This window comes from Siphateles boraxobius, unplaced genomic scaffold, assembly GCF_051911475.1.
Source record: "Siphateles boraxobius isolate OS27281-9 unplaced genomic scaffold, OSU_SipBor_1 39, whole genome shotgun sequence".
Taxonomy (NCBI): Eukaryota; Metazoa; Chordata; class Actinopteri; order Cypriniformes; family Leuciscidae; genus Siphateles; species Siphateles boraxobius.
The window spans coordinates 500,001-515,264 of record NW_027509019.1 but is presented as its reverse complement, the minus strand read 5'-3'; the positions used below and the strand labels follow the sequence as shown (position 1 = coordinate 515,264).

The 15,264-nt window shown below is 43.7% G+C and overlaps 2 non-coding genes across 2 annotated transcripts; both read right to left on the bottom strand.

Moving 5' to 3' along the window:
* Positions 1-4,426: 4,426 nt before the first annotated feature.
* Positions 4,427-4,499, bottom strand: trnak-uuu (transfer RNA lysine (anticodon UUU)). Its single transcript has one exon. It is a non-coding gene; the product is annotated as a tRNA-Lys (tRNA).
* A 10,310-nt stretch (positions 4,500-14,809) lies between these two features.
* Positions 14,810-14,882, bottom strand: trnak-uuu (transfer RNA lysine (anticodon UUU)). Its single transcript has one exon. It is a non-coding gene; the product is annotated as a tRNA-Lys (tRNA).
* Positions 14,883-15,264: the final 382 nt, after the last annotated feature.

Genomic DNA, 15,264 nt, shown 5'->3' with positions numbered 1-15,264 from the left:
AGAAGATGAGGTCGTAGTCAAAAAGTTACTAACCACTGACTTGTGAGCATCGGCGCGTGGTGTTTCAAGCGCTGAACGCCGATCTCGCAGCTCGGCTTGCCTCTCTAGCAGACCACGGATCTGCTTCTCCACGGACTCCAGCTCCAACAGCAACGAATGCAGCTCGAATGTGTCCTCACCTGCACTCAGAGGTAACGTTAGACACACATCCGATATATTCACCATTATAACAGATGAACAGTAAATTAGTAGTGATACTACCAATATCACTACTAATTTAGGACTGAAATCCTGGATATAACCCGTATCCTTTCAGTGAAACGGGTGTAAATGAGACAATCAATAGGCGAGAGGCCACGCGTGCGATGCTAGCGGGCTAAAGGCTAGTAGCGGAGATTCGAAAAGTTGGATCTAAGTAGCTAAATCAAAGCAATCCGATTGTTTTTTATAAGGAAAGGTATCGAAGATAAGTTCACATGCTATAAAAATAGAAAGTGCTTGTTTATAAATGAGTGGTAAAGAAGAAAATCAAGGATTTATGAATCAATTCGACGGAGCTCCAAACACAAACCGCACGCGCATGCGCAAAGATTTGTGTCTTAGAAATGCATTTCTAATCACATTTGGCCGGCTGCGTCAGTTAATGAGCATGCGGTTTAATGAATTACCGGAGAACGTGCTTCATGAGGCTCAAACGCACTCACACGCAAGGTCTCTCGCTCTCTCCCTCTCCGCCGTGCGCGCTACACAGTTTGGAGCACAGTTCTCACATGCGCGCTCTTGCTCGCTCGCTCTAGATTCCAGGAGATTTGAACTAATTTGCAGGCATCAGGGAGCCGCTATCAATATGCGGGAGACTCCCGGAACTTCTGGGAGACTTGGGATGTCTGCAATATTAAATTACGGAAAGAACTGAGTTTCACTTTGTAGTATATTCTTGTAGTTTTAATAGGTTTTCAAAGTAACTTGAAAGTAAAGTAATTAGTAATCTGATTTTACTTGCAGTAATCAGTAATGTAATCAAATTACAATTTTAAAGTAGTAATTAGTGATTTGTAGTGGATTACTTTTTTGAGTAACTTACCCAACACTGGTAACCATACAGCTTTACATCTGGTGTTTGTTCAATCCAAATCATAAGTAAGCCTCACCCTTTTTTTACATTTGGGGTTTTGTGAATTTAGTTTACCTCTTAGATTTTTTTGTTAAAGGTAAAGGGGGAATGGAACATAAAAATCTTTAAACCCTACTTTTGTTTTTTATCTATTTTGCAGCTTTACCATAGCCTATTCCCAATTTATTTTCTCTTTTTTTCTGCAATGTATTATATTGTTTTATTGTAAAGTGCTTATGCTTCTCGCCTCATTCAATGTCCTGTTATACTGTATATCTGCTCTTGCTGTATGTGGTGTCGTCAGGGTTCCTGAGTGCTATAGCCTCATATTTACGACACAGTTTCTGTAAACTTTATTTTGGTTTTCTTTCTTTTATTATTTAGAGTAGTTTTCTTTTGCAGTCCCTAGTTAATGTGTTTCTCTTTTCTTTTCTCTCCTGGAGCAATTTAGGACTTGGAGTGGAACAGGGGAGGCTAGCTGCTTTCATTCGGTGGTGTGCTTCACATAGTAGGATTAGATTAAATTGTGATTTACTTTTCCCTCCACTTGTTAATGCCACATTATCACCAATACATGACCAACTTCATCTGATGAGATTTACTCCTGCATTTTTTGGCATAACAAATATGTATCAGAAGGACAGTTAAAGCAGCGAAAGAAAAACTAATGTTAAAAAGTCAATGGTTAAGAGCCCAATAAATATTGATCACCATAATTTTTTTTTTCAATAAGACATCAACAACAAATCTTAATAAGAACTTTTGTATGAAAGAAAGTTAAACTGGATTGTAATGAAGATGTTGTGATCTTGAGAGATCTGTTAGTGTTTAATGTTCTGTTGCTGCCTGTCATTTGTAGGGCCCTATAATTTCCGCGATCGCGAAATTGGCAAATTAACACGGAATCTAGTGTCAACGCCGAATTTCGCGGAATTTTACATATTTTGAATGAAATTCTGTTTTTGTGTGGGAGAAGAACGTATGTCTGGGGAAAATGTAGAACGGGGGAAGAAAATCTGGGCGACACAACGCCTCCCGTCATTTCAGTTCCAATGACGGCATCAAAACAATGAAAGCATGGCGAAGCGGGACTCCACGGCTCTGCTTTCCTCAGCGAAAAAGTTAAGAAACTCGACGCTTAGCCCTCAGTACCGAGCCAAGCAGTTCACACGTGACTTTTATGAAGTGTTTCCCACACATAATTCGTGGCGAAGAATCAACACCGGCCACCACATATTGCGTTTCGTTGATTTTTTTTAACGCTTTTAGTTGCATTTCCTTTCCCTGCTCTCCCTCCGTCTGTCTGTCACTCTCTCTCTCACACACACAGACACACACACACACACACACACACACACACACACACTCTCTCTCTCTCTCTCTCTCACACACACACACACACACACACACCCATCCCCTCCGTGCACACTGCGTCTGTCTATGAGGCGCCGGACTGGACCAAAGACCGTCCGACGGTGTCCGAGAGCGCGCTCGACAGTGCGCGAGAGAGAGACAGAGTGTGACTTTTATTTAAACTTACATAAACTAATATAATTTATTTTACTGGACAGTTTTAAGCTCCTAACCATATTTTGTTGTTACTTGAAGTAATTTAGAGTGCAGTGTTAGGTAACACTTTATATTACAACCCGCAAACAACTGCGTAAGTACACCGAAATTACGGTGTACGTTTCTGTAATTATAGTGCACTTCCGTGTAGGTATAAGTAAACAACATGTTAAGTTTTGGGTAATAAAGGGGTAACAAGCAGATATACAACCTGCAAAGAACTTCGTAAGTAAACCGAAATTACGGTGTACGTTTCGGTAATTATATATAATTACAGAAACGTACACCGTAATTTCGGTGTACTTACGCAGTTGTTTGCGGGTCGTAATATAAAGTGTTACCCAGTGTATGAATAAAGTGTTTATGGATAAGTGTTACCCAAATATCCATGAATAAAAGTTTGAATTTGTATCTGTTCCTGTAGTAACTTGAGAGAGATAGGTCTGAGAATTAAAGATTGATCATTTACTGAGTGTAACCCTTGTTAAGGAGATCATTTAGACTTATGCCTCGGAACTCTTGACTACTATTCCACACAATTCTCACTGGGGTTGAAGTGGAGTGCGGGTTTGGAGCAACCAGATGGCTGATGTACCATTTAGGTCCTCCCCACTTATTAATTTCCTCTTTTGTGAGTTTTGCAGCAGCACCTCTTGAAACCATTTCATGTATTTGTTCTTTGTATGCAGTCTTCCACACAGGTTCCTTCTCCAGACGCTTCTCAGTGTTTCTAAAGGTTGCCTCCACAGCCTGCCGATTGTCTGGTTGTGTTGTGAGGTCTGTCTTCCAGGGATAAGCCGTGTCCCAGTGGGGAGAGTACTGTGTTTGTCTGCCAATACGTATGTTAGGCATTCTTTTATCTTTTCCAGGTCCCGCTCTTCCTCTTTCGCTCCAGGGGGTAACCTACCACACTTGCAGCCGCCACATTGAGGACTGCACGAAGCCCCGATGCTGTCCCAACTAAACCACTCGAAGACCTCTTTGTTGGTGGTTAAGGTGCTCCGGACAAGCGCATTTCCTTCCTCTTCTTGAGGTATGATGGTTTCTTTATACGCCATCGAGGCTGATCTCATGGTCCTTGCAAGGTGAGTTTCAGGGTGGTATACTGCCAGATCGACTGTCTCAATAAGATCGGGATGGGTTCCCCCAACAGTCTTCCCCAGCGGGCCGTCCCAGAGGACGAGGTCTACCACAATTTTGATTGGCTGGGGAACAAGACGACCTTCCCGGTGACTGATAAGGAGGTCAATCTTTGTGGGACGAACCAGTTCGTCTCTGGGTACATTGGGGAAGAACTTCTTCAGTTGCTTGGCAGTGACTGGTTGAGTCACCTCTGCGATGTCTGAAACATGACTATTGTCATGTTTCAATGTTTTTGAGGTCTGTTTTGTGATCTTGGTTTCCCCTGTCTTTGTGATTTTGGTTTAGTCCTGTTATTATTTCAGTTTTGAGATCTTGTTTCCCCCCATCTTTGTGATTTTGGTTCAGTCCTGTTAGTTTTCCCGCTCCTCGTTTGTGTTCAGTTTCTTCACCTGTGTTCTGCTTATTATCCCATTAGTCCCTGTCCATTTAAGACCTGTGTTTTCCCTCAGTGTTTGTTGGTCGTCGTCCTTGTATGGTTGTGTCTCTGAATTCCTGGAGTTTGTTATTTTGTTTCTGTATGTTCCTGAAGTTTATTGTGTACAGTGTAGATCAGCAAGAACTCAACAACAAAATGTACCGCTCCACAAAAAGACACTTGTTCGCCCGAACAGGGACTTGAACCCTGGACCCTCAGATTAAAAGTCTGATGCTCTACCGACTGAGCTATCCGGACTCTTGCTCGAGAAGCCTGCGTGCTGTGTCGGAACGCACAGCAAAATGAATCGCATTGGCGCAGAAAAAAGAGTGTCCTCCAATGCATTGCGTTTCCTTCTTCGAAGATTCAGAACGGCCGTCAATAAGTCTGCTATCTCAAAATATATTTGCAAATTAGTGGGAATGCAGCCTATTAGACTGATGATAATAGTCATTAAAGGAAAATAATGCTAGGAAAAAGAACAAAAACTCACTGCTACTTGTCTGGAAAGCCTCTTCACACGCTTCAATGCTGTTGACTTGCCACGCTTTTATCGTTATTGTAAACTTGTGTCAAAGGCGCAGTTGTTTGTAGCAAATAGCAAGCCTGCGGCACTCTAGGTAACAGCCAGCGAGTGTACTGACACCTAGCGATTAGAAAATATACACGAGGAAAAGAGTAGGCCGAAGGACGGGTGGTGACATGTAGCTCAATTTCAATGGCACCCAGAAAACCTTGCCGAGACCCGGATTCGAACCTGGGTTGCTGCGGCCACAACGCAGAGTACAAACCACTATACGATCACGGCGAGCTACCGGTCTACCCGACGTGTCCCTGACTACAAAGGGGCCTTGTCATCTTTAGCTTGCAGACAAAACTGTTTCTTACCAACATAACTCTTTTCAAGGGTAATCCTGTAACAGTGACTTTTTTTTCCTTTTATAAAGTTTAAGCTAGGCCTTCAGAAGGTTAAAAACTAAAGCAGGTGCAAGCTGTCAACGTAGCGGGGAGACCCCAATGGATTTCTAGTCCATCACCTTAACCACTCGGCCACGACTACAAGCTAGCTGAAGGGAGCATTTCGTTTGGCTTGGTCCCTTGCAGCGTCGCTGCCCGAGGCCAGTGTAGATCAGCAAGAACTCAACAACAAAACGTACCACTCCACAAAAAGAGGCTCGTTCGCCGAACAGGGACTTGAACCCTTGACCCTCAGATTAAAAGTCTGATGCTCTACCGACTGAGCTATCTGGGCTCTTACTCAAGACGCGTGCGTGCTACGTGGGAACGCACAGCAAAATGAATCGTATTGGCGCAGAAAAAAGAGTGTCCTCCAAGGCATTGCGTTTCATTCTTCGAAGATTCAGAACGGCCGTCAATACGTCTGCTATGTCAAAATTTATTTGCAAATTAGTGGGAATGCAGCCTATTAGACTGATGATAACAGTCATTAAAGGAAAATAATGCCAGGAAAAAGAACAAAAACTCACTGCTACTTGTCTGGAAAGCCTCTTCACACGCTTCAATGCTGTTGACTTGCCGCGCTCTTATCGTTATTGTAAACTTGTGTTCCTGACTACAAAGGGGCCTTGTCATCTTTAGCTTGCAGACAAAATGGTTTCTTACCAACATAACTCTTTTCAAGGGTAATCCTGTAACAGTGACTTTTTTTCCTTTTATAAAGTTTAAGCTAGGCCTCCAGAAGGTTACAAACTCAACGTAGTCGGCAGGATTCGAACCTGCGCGGGGAAACCCCAATGGATTTCTAGTCCATCGCCTTAACCACTCGGCCAAGAAAGGGGCAAAAGGGGGGAGGGGGGTGTAGAGAAGAAAAGAGGGAGGAAAGGGAGAAAAAGAAGAGGAGAAAAAAGGAGCAAAACGTACAATATATAAATTTTTATCTACTTTCTTATCTTCTCAACATTGTTAACACACAGTTCTGCACTTATTGCAAGGGTTATCATCACTTTAATTTCATGTCTCTTGCGGGATTCGAACCTATGCCGTGGCAATATCGCTTGCATCTTCGCTTGTTCTCTAGTCTCGTAGTGCATTCCGTAAGTACTACATGCAATGCATTGTGGGTAACGTAGTCATTTTTAACACAGGAACTCTTTTCCATATAAATCCCTACAGTAGTAACCCTGTGATTATGCAATTATGCACATGAATGCATTTAAAGCAAACGCTCTTGTAAGTAAACATATTTTGTGATGTTAACAAATCAATATTCAAATAATTAACTCAAAATGTCACATGCTACATTTAAAGCTATAACAGTATTAACAGTGTATAAATGTAAATAACTCTCCCATCATGTTTCCCCTCCTTTTTTTGTAAACTCAATTATTTGAAAGACTACATCTGTGCAGCACAAGTGAATAAAACATATTCCAAATTGAGTGTTGGGTTTTGTGAATAAATGTAAAATGATTCTGCAAGTAATTCTGGCTTTAGTTTTAACAATTACATTCAATGGATGACACTCACTGTCCTGGTATTCAAGAGGAAATTACTTAAAAACGTGAAGACTGTTATTGGCTCCAATAAAATTATTAAACTTTATTGTAACAGACAGACAAGTAATGGTGACAGCAATTATACACTCTTCCTCCAGTCATCCAGGGTCAGTCCTGATGCTGGACAGTACCACTGCCCCTTCAGCTGGGTGTGTCCAGTCCTTTTATTTTGTCCTGTCCAAACCCCTTGCAGGTGTAGTGGTACTTTTCGTTTGTCAGCCTCTTCCGTGGCGGTTCCCCCTTTGACACTAGCTCCTCATCCTCCTGGGCAGCTTTTTTCAGCTATTGGAACATGTCTCGATATAAGTAAACTATTAGAGATTGCAATGAATCTATCATATATATAAAATCAGATACAAATAGGATTGGTATGAATAATAATGCTTTGTTATTAACAAAATGTTATGATAATAATTATGACCGCCACTACATCTTGTAATAATAATGAGAAAAGAAGGAGAAAATGCATATTAAATTATGTCATAAATTATTTTTTAATTAAATACTGATTGGGCCAACAAGTTGCACACTCTTGCCAGGATTTGCACCTGGAGTCTCCCACCCAAAGGATGGACGTGTTACAATTACACCACAAGAGTTGTTTTTTTTGTTTGTTTTTTGAAATAGTTGCATCAGCAACTATCCTATGTATTTTGTTTTTTGAAAATAGTTGCAACAGCAACTAATTTTTTTTTTCTATTTGCAACAGCAAACATACTTTTTTCTACTTTATTTTCTTGCTTGTTTTTTCTTTGCAGATGGTTTGAACAGTGAATGTGAACATTTTCTTAAAATAAATAAAACATATTATTAAAAATATTTATAAAAAAGAATGTATTAGGTGCATTTACAAAGAGCTTCTCCACTCCTCAAGGGTCTGTCCAGATGCAGGGCAGTACCATTTGCCACGTACCTGTGAGTGTCCAGTTTGCTTTGATTTAGGTTGACCACACAGCTTACACTCATAGTGGTAGCTCTCTTTTGCCTTTCTCATCTTTGGGGGCTCACCTTTCCTCAGTCGCTCCTGGTTCTCAAGGGCTGCCTTGCGTAATCGCCATTCACGCTGGCGATTAAAGGGATCTAGTGCTTGGTGAGGGAACCTAGGTTGGTCGGGACAGTAGGAGGTGGATGAACAGCCCTGGGTGGATGCTGAGGGTGGTGGTTGGGTGGCAGGCCAACCCTGGATGGATGCTGAGGGTGGTGGGTGGGTTGCAGACCAGCCCTGGTTGGAGGACCAGCCCCGGGTGGATGCTTAGGGTGGTGGGTGGGTTGCAGACCAGCCCTGGTTGGAGAACCAGCCCTGGGTGGATGCTGAGGGTGGTGGGTGGGTTGCAGACCAGCCCTGGTTGGAGGACTAGCCCTGGGTGGATGCTGAGGGTGGTGGGTGGGTTGCAGACCAGCCCTGGTTGGAGGACCAGCCCTGGGTGGATGCTGAGGGTGGTGGTTGGGTGGCAGGCCAGCCCTGGATGGATGCTGAGGGTGGTGGGTGGGTTGTAGACCAGCCCTGGGTGGATGCTGAGGTTGGTGGGTGGGTTGCAGACCAGCCCTGGGTGGATGCTGAGGGTTGTGGGTGGGTGGAGGACCAAACATGAGAGTGTGCCAGGGGTGCCTGGTAAGAAGACCAGCTCTGGTAGTGTGTTGGGGATGGCTTGTAGGCAGAGGACCAGCCCTCCATACAGCTGTTTTGAGAGGAAGCAGCATCGTGTTTGGCAATAGCTGCGTCTCCCCCACCTGTCTGTGGAATAGCAGGTGTTCTGGAACTGTGTCGCTGGCGGATTTTTGCCTCGCCCTCACGGTTCTCAGGCTCCTGGAACTCAAAAAGAGTGTGTCCATGCTGAACTGGCTGTGATGGTAGGTCACGAACCTCCAGGAGGGATTTTTTAGCCACGGCAATCTGCTGTGGAAGCTGCACACCCTGAAGTAAAGAACCCCGTTCAGTTCTCTTTTGGCGATCATGCAGCCTGCAGAGACAGAAAACAAAACACACACAAGAGTTTTTCAGAACATTTTTCAGTGTGTTAATTGTTAAAAAAAAAATTCAAATATGCAATTCAATCAATTTATGAAGATATTAAAGATGAACTCACCAGGAGGACACAGTGGTGTTGTTAATGTTTACCAGTACCAGGTCACTCCTGTCCATGATCTCTCTGCAGTCCTCAACTAGCTGCTTAATGTGAGAGTATGCCATGACAATGGACTGGGGTATGGCAAATGTCCTCCCTTTATTGTCCTTTGGCCTATTTCTGGCTTCCTTGTACTCTTTGTACAGCTTGAGAGCAACACACTCTGAAATTCTGTTTTGGTCTGGTCTGTGAGCAGCCTGACCATGGACCATGAACAATCTGCAAATAGATGACCAGATCACATAGTGCTCATTATATATGCATGTTCACATATTGACATAAATACATTGATACAAATACTAAAGAATATAGCTATATGAGATGTGGATACCTCTCAGCTGCTTGCTGGCCTGGAGCAGAGCCACTGCACTTTCTTGAAGCCCTCCAAGGTCCTGGCAACGTTGTTTTTTTGCTCTTGAGGGTGTATCTGGTGGGGGTCTGGTCAAAGACACTTAGATGTGAGTATAACCTCAAAATCTCTGCCACTTCAGCATTGGAGAGTTTTGTTATAGTTCGGTTAAGCCCAACCAGGTAACCTGCCAAGGCATCAACTGCCTCCCATCCAGGAATCCCTCTGGCATCACACCTAGTGTCCTGTTACAAGAATTGAACCAATAAACACCATAACATTTTAAACATCTGGTACAAGAGCAAATATAAAGAAGCCCACATTTCTGATGGTGAAACATTATCCACTTTACCGTAGCTGGAGTGACGAGCACACTCTCCTCAAATGGGGTGAGGACGGGACTTGCGGAGGCATCTCTCTCATCAAATCGGGTGAGGACGGGCCCAGAAGAGGCATTACTCTCCTCCAATGGGGAGTAGATGGGCCCAGCAGAGGCATTACTCTCCTCCAATGGGGAGTAGATGGGCCCAGCAGAGGCATCACTCTCCTCCAATGGGGACCTGGGATCTGGCCAGGGCCTAGGGCCACCGCTTCCAAATTGCTGAGGTGATTAATAAAAGTATACACAGAATAAAGAATAAATAAAGAATAAACAATCTTTTACATTTTTTGTGTCTCTTCTACATTAAAAATGAACTGTTTATTAGTTTATTAGTTTATTTAGTTTATTAGTTTATTAGTGCATCTCCACCCGGATGAGACAAAAAACAGGATCACTGATTACAACAAATTAAAACAATACTATGTCAACATTCAGTAGCAAAATATACCATATGTGTGTGAGGTTTTAACATGCCTGGAATGAAAGCAAACTGGTGCTTATGAAAGCTTTCCAGAGAGGAGGACCCTCTGCTGCATCTTAGCACATCCAGTGTCTTCTCTCCTTTCTCCAGCCCTGACCCAATGTTTGTGTAAAGCTGCACTCCTGGTGGATCCTGAATGCAGGCAAGGTGCTTTTGCTGTACCTCCCACACTTGAGACATGCATTCATGGTTTATAAGGTGCAGCCCAGTGCCGTCCACAAGGTGCCACATGGAGTCAAGAAGACTTTTGATGAGGGCACGAGTCTCCTCCACTCCGGGGGTTTTCCTGCGGCAGTGCTTGGCTAGCTCTTTAGAGCTGATGCTCGCCAACACCTGGGCATCTGTTGGCTCGTGGCCCTGATGCTTTTGCCTCAGCTCTGACCGCTTCGCCTCTTTCAGATGACAGATGTCCTGGTAATCCCATTCAAAAATGCAACTCGACAATTTGGAGCAGAACGTACCGTACAGTGGATGGTGTTCTGTGGTGAGACCGTTGGTGAATCGCCTCATAAAGTGGAACACATCCAACCGCACAGTGGACGTCCATGGCCGAAACCAATGGAGAACTGGGCTCACTCCTGTGTAAAAGCATTTTTTGGTTTGTATTGTCACCAACTGCCTTAATTTGGCAAAAAAAAACATCAACACAAATTACAGGAAACCCACCTCTGTCACTGCAACAGTCTCTATCCACATAGATAGCAGCTGGCTGTGGCTCACCAGCATGTACCGTTGAACGATCACAAGTCATCCAGCCCAGCCCCCTCGCCGGTTGTGAGGACCGAGTTGAGGACCTGACCATACTCGTTCCCCACATTGGACATCCATGTTGCCGTGTTCTCAATCCCCCCAGCAAGTTTTTTGGTAACCTGTTATAACAAAAGTATATACATCATTAGCATATGTATTCTTATCAAACCCTAAAAGAACAAATTAGCTCAAGCTTATATAGGTTTACATTTACCTTAGTGGAATCGAGCTTCAGAATTCTGCCAAACGTTGAAGTGATGACACCTTTGAGTTCATCAAGGTGACCGACAACATCGTTGGCATGCACTGTCTCGAACCACTGGGCCAGGGGCAAGGGAGAGAAGGGTGGTGGTGGTGGGGGATAAACAGCCTGGGACTGCTTCAGGCAGGATCTCTTGTGAATTTCACAATCTGTGAAATAGTCACAGGATCTCCTAGCCCACTCCTCACTGTGTGCCTCTTGAAAGGCCTGCTGCAGGTAACTGGAGCTATTCCCTGCTGTTCTAGGACGCAAAAGTGTCAAACATTTTCTGTCCAGTGCCAAATGTGTAGTCAACACAGCAGGGAATTTGTTGCGGTTAGAGGGGTCAAGTTGCTTTAAAATGTCACTACTCCAAGGACAGACAGGTTGTTTGCACTGGCTGCACCTTGGGTAATCTCCCCCTATTAAATAGTACTTGCTATCCACATCAATGACCTCTCTGACCTTGGTGTAAATGCCAGAGTGGTGCATCTTTCGGTTGCACAGAGTGCATTTCAGAGGGATGCCCCACATACGCATTGGTGCCCAGGAACATCCTCTGTCGAAAGTAATCATGTGGGTTTGGAGGTGCCACAGATCTGATTGGGCTTGGGGGTGGTGCCAATTCTCCCTGACATTCTGTCTCAGCTGCCAACTTGCGTCATAGAGGATGTGATCTAGAGAATCCACTCCCGATCACCTGGCTTGATGACCCGGAGGAACGGCTTTGGCAAAAACCTGGCCCGCCTTACCTCTGGAAAGCACAGAGGGACTGGGAGCCCTGGTGCTGCTGGAGGAGGAGCAGAAGCAGGAGAAGGAAGAAGTGGTGTGCCACTCTGAGTCGCTGGTGCCATCTCAGATAGTGTGGAAGGGCTAGGAGCAGGAGCAACTTGGAGACAGATGGTTGGTGTCGTCTCTTGGGCTGTGAGGCAGACTGGAGCTGGAGCATCTCGGGGAGAGACGATTGGTGTCGGTGTCATCTCTTGGGCTGGGGTAGTGGAGGGACGGGCTGAAGGGGTTAGAGGAGAAATGTTTGGGAGGTCTGTGGGAGATTTTAAGACATGACACTTCTCAAGGTGCTCTGATAACCTGACAGCACCCATGGCCTTTGTGCCGCAGTGCTCACACTGCTCCTGGACATGGAAGTCTGACAGGTGCTGAGTAAACTGGTCAAAGAGCACTTCCTGAGCACAAAGGGAGCATGTCATGGTATTATCACCGCTCCCTGTCTGCTGTGGACCTGCTGCGGTCCCTGTCTGCTGTGGACCTGCTGCGGTCCCTGTCTGCTGTGGACCTGCTGCGGTCCTTGTCTGCTGTGGACCTGCTGTGGTCCCTGTCTGCTGTGGACCTGCTGCGGTGCTTGTCTGCTGTGGACCTGCTGCGGTCCCTGTCTGCTGTCCTGACTGAGGGAAACAATATTTTGTATTTACTCTCTATATCCTCTTATCCTCTAAATCACACAAAACTCTGCATCAAAACAGTGATTTGGAGAATCAAGCACAACGAAGAAGCAGCCATGGGAAACAGCTGTAGAGGAAGCATTTGTCAGCATCTTTGTCTCATATCATATGTTTAAGGATTCAATGACATTACTTACATCATGGTAGCCACATTTGCAGGGGATCTTTTTCTCAAAAATGTCTTTTTTTCTGACCGTTAGGCCAAATGCAGGGGTCAGGGGACAATTCTTTATCCTCTCTAACACTGCCTTCCAACGTCTGCTCCCAGGTCTCTGGCCAGTGGAAAATTTATATTTCCCCTGGGCAAACAGCATCATGACGCCGGTCCAGAATGAATCTGGCTTTCCTTCCTTTGGCATCTCTATAGGACAAGAGGCAGTCATTAGGCTGTTGTAGGCAACATGTAGGTCTACATGTACAGACAGACAGACAGATAGATAGGAAATTAAGCAACTACAATATAAGGTTGTATGTTTTTTTCCACAGTCTCAACTAATTTGGTCAGGAATATTTCAAGTCTTAAGTTTCTGAGACACTGTTTCATTTATATTGTTATGCTAATGTGAAATAGTTTGTTCAGATCTCATCAGATGGCATGAACTCACACGGATGGTTGTCGGTTATTAAAAATGTAATCAAAACAGTTTAGTGATGAAAGAAATGGAAAAAAATGATACTCTCTCACTCACAATCTCTCTCTCTCTCTCTCTCACTCTCTCTCACACACACACACACACACACACACACACACACACACACACACACACACACACACACACACACATTCACATTCACATTCACATTCACTCACTCACTCTCTCTTTGAAAAAAATGGCTGTTATTTTACAAACTGAAATTGTATGAGAACTGAACTGAAATCACAACACAAGCCAATCCTGTTTCTTCATGTTTGTTAAGAAATGATCATACCCACTCTTTCACTCACTCTTATTCTCTCTCACACACACACTTTATAGCACTCTCTTTGAAAACAATTGGTATCTGAAATTGTATGATGAATGACATGAATATATATTAAAATATCCAATTCAGTTTACCTTGATGCCTATTTTCTGTGTCAATTTCTTGTCCTATTGCAATAGATGTTATATGGTCAGTTGGTGTAACCAATATTTTGTCTAAAAGACTAATATTGTACAAAAAAAGTTAATATGAATAATAATTTAATACTCTACTACACTGTAATAATGGGTGTTTAAACCATTTGTACTCAAATGGTCAAAGAATAGACATAAAACAAGGTGTTTACAGCATATGGTCTTGCTCAGTACAACGAAAAACCCATATCATTTATAATAAAACATATTCTCATAGGATATTACTAAATAAACTACTAATTTCATGCAATTGCATGAACTCTAGGAGGTGTGAAATATTAGATATTGGTCATTTTTTGTGGTTACACCATTTGACAGTTTAACGGGCTGTCAGTTCTATCTTTTGTTAAAAATAGTATAAATTTCATATTAAATAATAATTAACATAGCGATCAGGTTTCTGACCGTCTTATCAAACTTAGCAGCGACATTTAACACTTGACACAGACACAAAATCGAGCATCTCTGTTCTAGTTTAATTTGATGGACACAAGAAAGACACGCAAAAGACACTTAAAAAGTTCAGTAAAGAAAATAATTAACATTGCGATCAGCGTTATCTCTTAAGGTTTGTGACCGTCTTATCAAACTTCACGAAAAACATCCAAGGTTTGTCACAGCAGAAGTATTTACAAACACACCACATACTTTTACGATTTCATTTCAGTGATTTACATAATTTTAGTAAGTTCTACTTACTTTTAGTGTCGAGAGATATTCACCGCCGGTAAATAAAGTTACCTCAGAATGAACTGTGACATCGTCTCCATCAGTCAACCAATGAGAACACTGTGCGCACGGGGCCCTGTTTCGACGCATCTGATTGGCTCTTTTGCCCCCCTTGTAGCGGCAACTGTTTCGAAGCATATGATTGGCTCTTTTGCCCCGCTGTTGTTAGGAGTTAGGACACTGTTAGGATTTGTTAGGACTTTGTTTGGACTTGTTAGGACTTTGTTTGGACTTGTTAGGACTTTGTTTGGACTTGTTAGGGCAGTCCATTTAGTGGAGGTTACGGCCACGACTACAAGCTGGCTGAAAGGGGCATGTCGTTTGGCTTGGTGCCTTGCAGCGTCGCTGCCCGAGGCCAGTGTAGATCAGCATGAACTCAACAACAAAACGTACCGCTCCACAAAAAGAGGCTCATTCGCCCGAACAGGGACTTGAACCCTGGACCCTCAGATTAAAAGTCTGATGCTCTACCGACTGAGCTATCCGGGCTCTTGCTCGAGAAGCGTGCGTGCTGCGTCGGAACGCACAGCAAAATGAATCGTATTGGCGCAGAAAAAAGAGTGTCCTCCAATGCATTGCGTTTCCTTCTTCGAAGATTCAGAACGGCCGTCAAAACGTCTGCTATGTCAAAATATATTTGCAAATTAGTGGGAATGCAGCCTATTAGACTGATGATAATAGTCATTAAAGGAAAATAATGCTAGGAAAAAGAACAAAAACTCACTGCTACTTGTCTGCAAAGCCTCTTCACACGCTTCAATGCTGTTGACTGGCCGGGCTCTTATCGTTATTGTAAACTTGTGTCAAAGGCGCAGTTGTTTGTAGCAAATAGCAAGCCCGCGGCACTTTAGGTAACAGCCAGCGAGTGTAC